The sequence below is a fragment of the Sciurus vulgaris genome (assembly GCF_902686455.1).
Source record: "Sciurus vulgaris genome assembly, chromosome: 10".
In the NCBI taxonomy this organism is placed as follows: domain Eukaryota; kingdom Metazoa; phylum Chordata; class Mammalia; order Rodentia; family Sciuridae; genus Sciurus; species Sciurus vulgaris.
In genome coordinates this window covers 88,169,425-88,178,093 of record NC_136470.1, presented here as the reverse complement: position 1 = coordinate 88,178,093, position 8,669 = coordinate 88,169,425, and the positions used below count along the sequence as shown (strand labels likewise).

At 39.8% G+C, this 8,669-nt stretch overlaps 1 pseudogene across 1 annotated transcript; it reads left to right on the top strand.

Annotated features, from left to right (window-relative positions):
- The first annotated feature begins 7,270 nt into the window (after positions 1 to 7,270).
- Positions 7,271 to 8,245, top strand: LOC306638288 (small ribosomal subunit protein uS2-like; annotated as a pseudogene). The gene has a single exon. The product of its transcript is annotated as a small ribosomal subunit protein uS2-like (transcript).
- Positions 8,246 to 8,669: the final 424 nt, after the last annotated feature.

Here is an 8,669-nt window from a genome sequence, read left to right as displayed (position 1 = left end):
CTCGATGTGTCTTTGTCTGGTTTTGATATCAGGATGATACTAGCCTCATACAATGAATTTGGAAGGGTTTCCTCCTTTTCTATTTCATGGAATAATTTGAGAAGTATTGGTGTTAATTCTTTCTTGAAGGTCTTGTAGGACTTGACTGAGAATCCATCTGGTCCTGGTCTTTTTTGACTCGTAGGCTTTTGATGGAGTCTTTTATTGCATTGCTTGGAATTGATCTATTTAAATTGTGCATGTCCTCCTGCTTCGATTTGGGTAGATTGTATGTCACTAGAAATTTGTCAATGTCTTCTAGATTTTCTATTTTACCCTAGTATAAATTTTCAAAATAGTTTCTAATTATGCTCTGTATTTCAGTAATGTCTGTCATGATATTTCCTTTTTCATCACAAATTTTAGTAATTTGAATTCTCTCTCTTTGTTAGTGTGGCTAAGGGTTTATCAATTTTATTCATTTTTTCAAAGAACCAACTTTTTGGTTTGCCAATTTTTTCAATTGTTTCTTTTATTTCAATTTTATTGATTTCAGCTCTGATTTTAATTATTTTCTGTCTTCCACTGCTTTTGGTGTTGATTTGTTCTTCTTTTTCTAGGATTTTGAGATATAATGTTAGGTCATTTATTTGCTGACTTTTTTTTTTTTTAATGTATGAGCTCAGTGCAATGAACTTTCCTCTTAGCACTGCCTTCATGGTGTCCCAGAGATTTTGATATGTTGTATCCATGTTCTTATTTACCTGTAAGTATTTCCTCCCTGATTTCTTCTTTTATCCATTTATCATTCAATAGCATGCTATTTAGTCTCCAGGTATTGGAGTAGCTTTTATTTTTTATTTTATCATTGATTTCTAGTTTCATTTTGTTATGCTCTGATAGACTGAAGGATAGTATTTCTATTTTTTTTTTTTTTGTATTTGCTGAGAGTTGCTTTGTGGCATAATATATGGTCTATTTTAGAGAAGGATCCATGTGCTTCTGAGAAGAAAGTGTATTCACTCAATGATGGATGAAATACTCTATATATATGTCCATTAAGTCTAAATCATTAGTTGTATTATTTAATTCTGTAGTTTCTTTGTTTAGTTTTTGTTTGGAAGATCTATCCAGTGGTGAGAGAGGTGTGTTAAGGTCACCTAGTATTAGGCTGGGGTTGTGGCTCAATGGTAGAGTGCTTGCCTTACATGTGTGAGGCATTGGATTTGATTCTCAGCACCACATATAAATAAATGAATAAAATAAAGTCCATCAACAAAGTCACCTAAGTATTGTTGTGTTGTGGTCTATTTGAGTTTTGAAATCGAGAAGGGTTTGTTTGATATATGTAGATGCTCCATCGTTTGGGACATATATATTTATGATTATTAAGTCTTATCAATGTGAATCCCTTAAGCAGTACGAAATGTCCTTCTTTGTCTCTTCTGACTAACTTTGGTTTGAAGTCCATTTTGTCTGATGATGGAAATCCCTGCTTGTTTATGCAGTCCATGTAAGTGATATGTTTTTTCCCAACCTTTCACCTTCAGTCTGTGGATGTCTTTTCCTAGGACACGAGTCTCTTGAAGACACCATATTTGGGGGTCTTTTAAAAAATCCAGTCTGCCAGTCTATGTCTTTTGATTGATGGGTTTAGGCCATTAACATTCAGGGTTATTATTAAGATATGATTTGTATTCCCAGTCTATAATGGTTAATTTAAATTGTCAACTTGATTGGATTAAGAGACCCTGATGATTAAGAGACTTCTGGGTGTGTCAATGAGGGTATGTCTAGGAATGATTGGAATGTAAGATAGGAACTGAAGTGGAGCCACTCCCTAGGCATGGGCAGCACTGCCCAATAGGATGGAGTAAAAGCTGGAAGAACAAGGAAGCAGATGCAGAGACAAACTCAACTTTTCTTGAACAAATTGATCACTGCTTCAATCATCTGAGGATATCAGGCTCTCGCTTCTTCACTATTCCAAAGTGGACTCTGCCAGTGATTCCTCATGTAGTTTCCAGAAGCCTTGGTCTTGGACCAGGGTAGCACTATTGATCTTTCTTGTTCTGGGGCTTCTACCTCTTGGACTGTGCAGCTGCTGGTTCTTCCAGCTCTCCAGCCAGCGGATGACCATTTTGGACTATCCAGTTTCTGATCATGTAAGCCAATCTAATACATCTCCCTTTATAATCATATTTCCTGTTTATTCTGTTCCTCTAGAGAACCCTAATACATGGTCCTTTTGGATAATTTGTTGTTTTTAACTTGACTTAGTCTCTCCTTTGATTGACCTTTCCTTTAGTGTAGTTCCACCCTTTGCTGGTTTTCACAGTTTTAAAAATTTCCTCCTCATAGAATATTTTGCTCAGAATGTTCTGTAATGCAGGTTTTCTAGTTGTGAATTCTTTACTTTTTATCATGTAAGGTTTTTATTTGATCTTCAAATCTGAAGCTTAATTTTGCTGGATATAAAATTCTTGGTTGGCATTTATTTTCTTTGAGGGATTGATGTATGTTATTCCAGGACCTCCTGGTCTGGGTTGAGAAATCAGCTGAGATCTGAATTGGTTTCCCCCTCCATGTAATTTAATTTTTTTTCTCTTGTAGCCTTTAAAATTCTATCCTTATTCTGTATGTTAGTCATTCTCGTTATAATGTGCCTTGGTGTGGGTCTGCTATAATTTTGTGCATTTGGGGTCCTGTAAGCCTCTTGTAGTTGATTTTCCATTTCATTCTTTAGATTTGGGAGATTTTCTGATATTGTGTCATTGAAAAGATTGTGCATTCCTTTGGTTTGTATCTCCATGCCTTCGTTTGTTCCATTAAGTCTTGAATTTGTTTTTTTCATGTTATCCCACATTTCTTGGACGTTCTGTTCATGGGCAGGCAAGAGGCAGGCAAATGGGCAAATGGCAGATGACAGGCAGTGGTCAGTAAGCAATCTGCACTTAAAAGGCAGTGGCAGGGGGCAGGCGATCATGGCAGATGAATGGGGGGTTAACTGCAGGGGATTGGTAGGCAGCAATGACTGCCTTGCAGAAAAACATTATTTCCTCTGCTTGAATCCTGAGTCACAGAGTAACAAGGAAAGCAGCTTCCCTCTAGTCCGCTGTCTAGGATCCTCCAAGATCCCTTCTTAAGTTAAGTTAAAAACTTAGTCTTTCTATTACTTTTTGAATAGAAAAGATCATAAAGACCAGGTGACCGATGTTCTGTGTCCTGGGGAATAAACAATAAACATTGCTGAACCCCTTTCAAGCAGCAAACACAGCTGAGCACAAGAGATGGGCCTTGATCAGAAGTGATCTCAGGAGCATGGACTTGCTCAGGACTTGCTAAGCTGTCCTGGGGTGCCACAATTTCCAACTGTGTCAGGCCTCTTTCTGGCTACTAATATGCTTGTCTTTGGGGAGTTGTCCATGCCCTCCCTGCATATAGATTCTCACTGCTGACTCTACCCTGCCAACTATTTCTTCACCACCTCTGGGGTTATGGACACAACTTCAGCACAGGCTTCCATGCTGCTGCAATGCCCTCTGGGCTCTAGGTCCACCACACACTCAGGAGGTGCTCAGTGACTGTGTGTGCATGAATGATCCATAGGATTTGCCATCAATACTAAGTATATGGGGATACAGGGTCAAAAGTGATTTGACTTACTGTATTTGTCATTTATTAATTGTTCACACATTTCTCCAACAATGAAAGCACTTGGGAAACTGAACTACTTCCTAAAGCTCTCTCATCAGCTATTGTGGTATTATATTCACACAACTTATTCACTGAATTTATCTGGAAAGGAACACATTCAGAGGCACATAAAGCACATTTCTTTTCCTTTTTTTTTTTTTTTTTTTTTGCGGTACTGGGGATCGAACTCAGGGCCTTGAGCTTGCAAGGCAAGCACTCTACCTGCAGAGCTATATCCCCAGCCCCTCTTCCTCTCTTCATAGGGACTGCATGGACACAAATCTCCTAAGCGAGGCACCCAGGGTGCTGCTTCCGCATCTCTATTAATTCTTTCCTGAAAAGGGTGTCCATTTGAGGCAAGCTCAGAACTGGTTTGTTCAAGAATCTACAGGATTCTAGAGGTTGATGCAAAGAAATAAATGAGATCGGAGCTTTGGAAATGTTATTATATGAAAGGAATAGTGATATATAAAAACAACAATAATGATAACTATTTTAAATTCAAAGTGCCAAAGTAAATACTACATTACGATGTTTAAGAGAACACTGACACCAAAATCTCTTTCATTGTAACTTAGTCATAGAAAATAGAATTTAACATATCTGTAGCAATTATGTCATTATAAGTACATTTATGCATTAAAATTAAATTTTATTTTTATCCTATGACCAGAATAATTTTTCATAGATTCAGTATTAATCTGTCAATGAGTCCAAACAAAAGTTTTGATTTAATATTTGATGTTTAAAATAATCTGTTCAACATCCCTAGTAAACAGAGAAATGGAAATCACAACTACCTTAAGATTTCATCTCAACTCCAATTAGAATCAAACCTGTGAACAGGTAAACTTACAGGCAAATGGAGTTTATAGGTGGAATTAAGGTTAAGGCTTTGAGAAGGGGAGATTACCCTCTGTTATCTGGGCAAGCCAATCTGATCACAACTGTGATGGGAGATATTCAACAACCAAGAAGGGTCAGAGATGAACCATGTGAGGGTCTGGACCTGCTGCAATGCTGTAACTTTCACATGGGAGAAGGGACCAAGAACCAATGATGCAGTGGTCTCTAGAAGCCAGGGACCACTCTCAGTTTACACACAGCAAGAGCTTGGGGAACTTGGTCCTACCATGCAAGGTACTGAATTCCACCAACAACCCAAAGGAGTAGGAAAGTGATCCTTCCCCAGAGCTTCCAAAGTGAGTGATTTCAAGCTATGGAACTGTAAGATAACAAGTTTCTGCATTTCAACTGTTAGAATTGTTACTAGAGCAGTAGAAAACTAATACAACTTGCACATCAAATATTTAACAAACACCTTTAATCAGAATTTACAAAGACCTTTTAGAACACAAACTAACAAGGTACACTACTCAATTTTTTAAAGGGGCAATAACCATGAAGTTCTGATATGCAAGTGGCTAATAAGTATGTGGTAGAAGCTCAGCATGGGGCTTGGGTTGTAGCTCGGGGTATAGTACTTGCCTAGCACATGTGAGGCACTGGGTTTGGTCCTCAGCACCACATAAAAATAAATAAATAAAATAAAGGTATTTAAAAAATAAGCTCAACATCACCAATCATAATGGAAATGCAGGTTAAAACCACAAAGAATGTGGCAGACAGCCTCAAATAATGGGATGTCATTTCTGAGACTGGGTTAAAAACCAACAGGCTCTGGCTTCAGTCTTGTCCACCATCTCTTGCTGCTTCACTTGCTCATGGTGACAGAAGCCAGGGACAGGATGTGAGCTGCCCTGTGGAGAAGCCATGTGGCAAAGAACTGAGGGTGGCATCAGCCTAGAGTCAGGGAGGAACTGAGGCTCTTGGTCCAAAAGCACAAAAGGAACTGAACCCAACTAACAACCCCTTGAGTGAGCCTTGAAGCAGGTCATCCAGTTTTCCCTGAGGTGACGACAGCCACAGTCAATGGCTAGAAGCCACATCTGGATCACAGGGTTGTATGAAATCCTACAGCCAGGGCTGGAGATGTATCTCAGTGTTAGCGCACACGTCTAGCAAGGGGAGGCCTGTGTTCAGCACCAAAAGAAAGAAAAAAAATCTACAGCCCGAGGACCTGTCTAATCATACCTGACTTCTGACTCACAGAAATTGTGTTACAGAGGTTTAATCTTTTTTCTTTTTTCTTTTTTTTTGGTGCTGGGGATTGAATCCAGGGCCTTGTGCTTGCAAGGCAAGCACTCTACCAACTAAACTACATCCTCAGCCCCAGAGGTTTAATCTTAAGTCACTAAGTTTGGGGGTAAATTGTTATGTACCTATAGATAATTATTATAGACCAGCTAGAATGGTTACAATAAGAATGACATCAATACCAAGTGTTTGTAATTGTGTGAAGAAACTTGAAACCTCATTCATTGCTTGTGCGGTTATAAAACAGTACATCACATTGGAAAATTGTTTGATAGTTTCTTAAAATTATTGCTCAATTCAGAAGTTTTACTCCTAGTAATCTACTACCCAAGAGGAATGGAAGCATATGTCTCCATAAAATTTGTGTACAAATATGCATAGCAACATTATTTATAACAGTATAATTTGTAAACAACCCAAATGTCCATTGTCACAGTTTGGATACAATCGCATGTTTGAGACAATGTAGGAATATTCAGAGGTGAAATTAGGTTATGAGAACTACAACTAATCAGTGGCTAATCCATTTGATGAATTATTAATTTGAAAGGACTACTGTACTGGGTGGTAACTGTAGACAGGTACGAAGTTGTCACTGTGGTGTGACTCTGGGTTTATATTTTATCCCTTGTGCATCATGCTTTCTCTGCTTCCCCGCTGTCATGAAGTGAGCAGCTTTGCTTCATTATGCCCTTAGAGAATGATGTCCTACTTCACCTTGAGCCCATAGCAATGTAGTTGGCTGACCATGGACTGATCCTCTAAAACTGGGAGAGGTAATAAACCCTTCTTCCTTTATGTAGTTCTTCTCAGCTATTTTTGTCACAGGGATGAAAAGCTGATTAAGATATTCATCAACTGCTGAATGGATTTAAAAAAGGTGTAGTATAGCCATATCAGAATACTATTCAGCATTAAAAAAGGAGCAAACTACTGATAAACACTTCAACACACATGAGCCTCAAAACATTATGCTCACTGAAAGAAACCAGATGCAAGAGATTACATATTGTATGATGCTACTGATATGAAATGTCCAGAAAAGGCAAATCTGTAGAGATTGAAGGAGGTTGCCTAGATTTTAGGATGGAAATTAGCTATAATGGGCTTGAAAGAATTTTTTGGGAAGTGAGCAAGTTTTAAAATTGATATAAGGGGATGGTTGCAGAACTGCAGATAGCAAATTATGCCTCACAGAAGCTCTAAGATTATATTTAAGAATGAAAAATTAAGAACAGTGAAAGATCTTTCAGAAGGAAACTATAACACTTGATAGAAGACTATAGATAATACCTTAATAAAGAAGGACCTCATGGTCCTGGATACACATACTTAACCATATAAAACAGAAACATTTCCCATATGTACTATATAGAAACATCTACTCAGAACACTGGTTCTGCTTTCCGCACTGCCCAGGGAGGGGTCCACACGGCGTTGTTCTTGATTCCCGTCGTAACTTACAGGGAAACTGTCACAATATCCAGAGCCCTTGATGTCCTGCAAATGAAGGAAGAGGATGTCCTCAAATTCCTTGCAGCAGGAACCCTCTTAGGTGGCACCAACCTTGATTTCCAGATGGAACAATATATCTACAAAGGGAAAAGTGATGGCATACATATCGTAAATCTGAAGAGAACCTGGGAGAAGCTTCTGCTGGCAGCTCGTGCTATTGTTGCCATCGAAAACCCTGCCGATGCCAGTGTCATATCCTCTAGGAATACTGGCCAGCGGGCTGTGCTGAAGTTTGCTGCTGCCATTGGAGCCACTCCTATTGCTGGCCGCTTCCCTCCTGGAACCTTCACTAGCCAGATCCAGGCAGCCTTCCAGGAGCCACGTCTTCTGGTGGTTACTGATCCCAGGGCTGACCACCAGCCTCTTACAGAAGCATCTTATGTCAATCTGCCTACTATTGCTGTGTAACACAGACTCTCTTCTGCACTACGTGGACATTGCCATTCCATGCAACATTAAGGGAGCTCATTCTGTGGGTCTGATGTGGTGGATGCTGGCCCAAGAAGTTCTGCGCATGCGTGGTACCATTTCCCGTGAACACCCACGGGAGGTCATGCCTGATCTCTACTTCTACAGAGATCCTGAGGAGATTGAAAAGGAAGAGCAGGCTGCTGCTGAAAAAGCTGTGACCAAGGAGAAATTTCAGGGTGAATGGACGGCTCCAGCTCCTGAGTTCACTGCTACTGCATGTGAGGTTGCAGACTGTTCTGCAGGTGTGCAGGTACCCTCTGTGCCTATCCAGCAGTTCCCTACTGAAGACTGGAGTGCCCAGCCAGCCACTGAAGACTGGTCTGCAGCTCCCACTGCTCAGGCTACTGAGTGGGTAGGAACAACCACTGAGTGGTCTTGAGCTGTTCTGCAGAACTTATTAAGCAAAATGGAAATAAGGTTATGGAAAATAAACACCAGTTTCTTAAAAAAAAAAAAAAGAACACTGGTTCTGTATATTACTAAATAATTCAACAGGATGATTCTAAAGTTTGCATAGAAGAACAAATGTGTAACAAATTACAGTTACCAAACTTCGGCTAATGACAAAAACTATTTTCTAAAAGTGCTACTGTCTCAATAATAAATCATTGTATGAAAAAGGTACACCTTGGCTGTGTAGATAGAAAACCTACCAGTGCTTCTAAGGCAGCTCCATTACAGAAAGACCTTGAATCCCACACTAGTGAGTAAGGGTGCGTCCCAGGGGAGGGAGCCTGGTCTGGACGTCATCATGGGCACACGGGCATCTGTGATCTCATCCCCTTGCTGGAGGCTACAGGCAAGGGCCTTTCCTAACACCTGGTTACTTGCAGAGTTGAGAAGAACGCTTT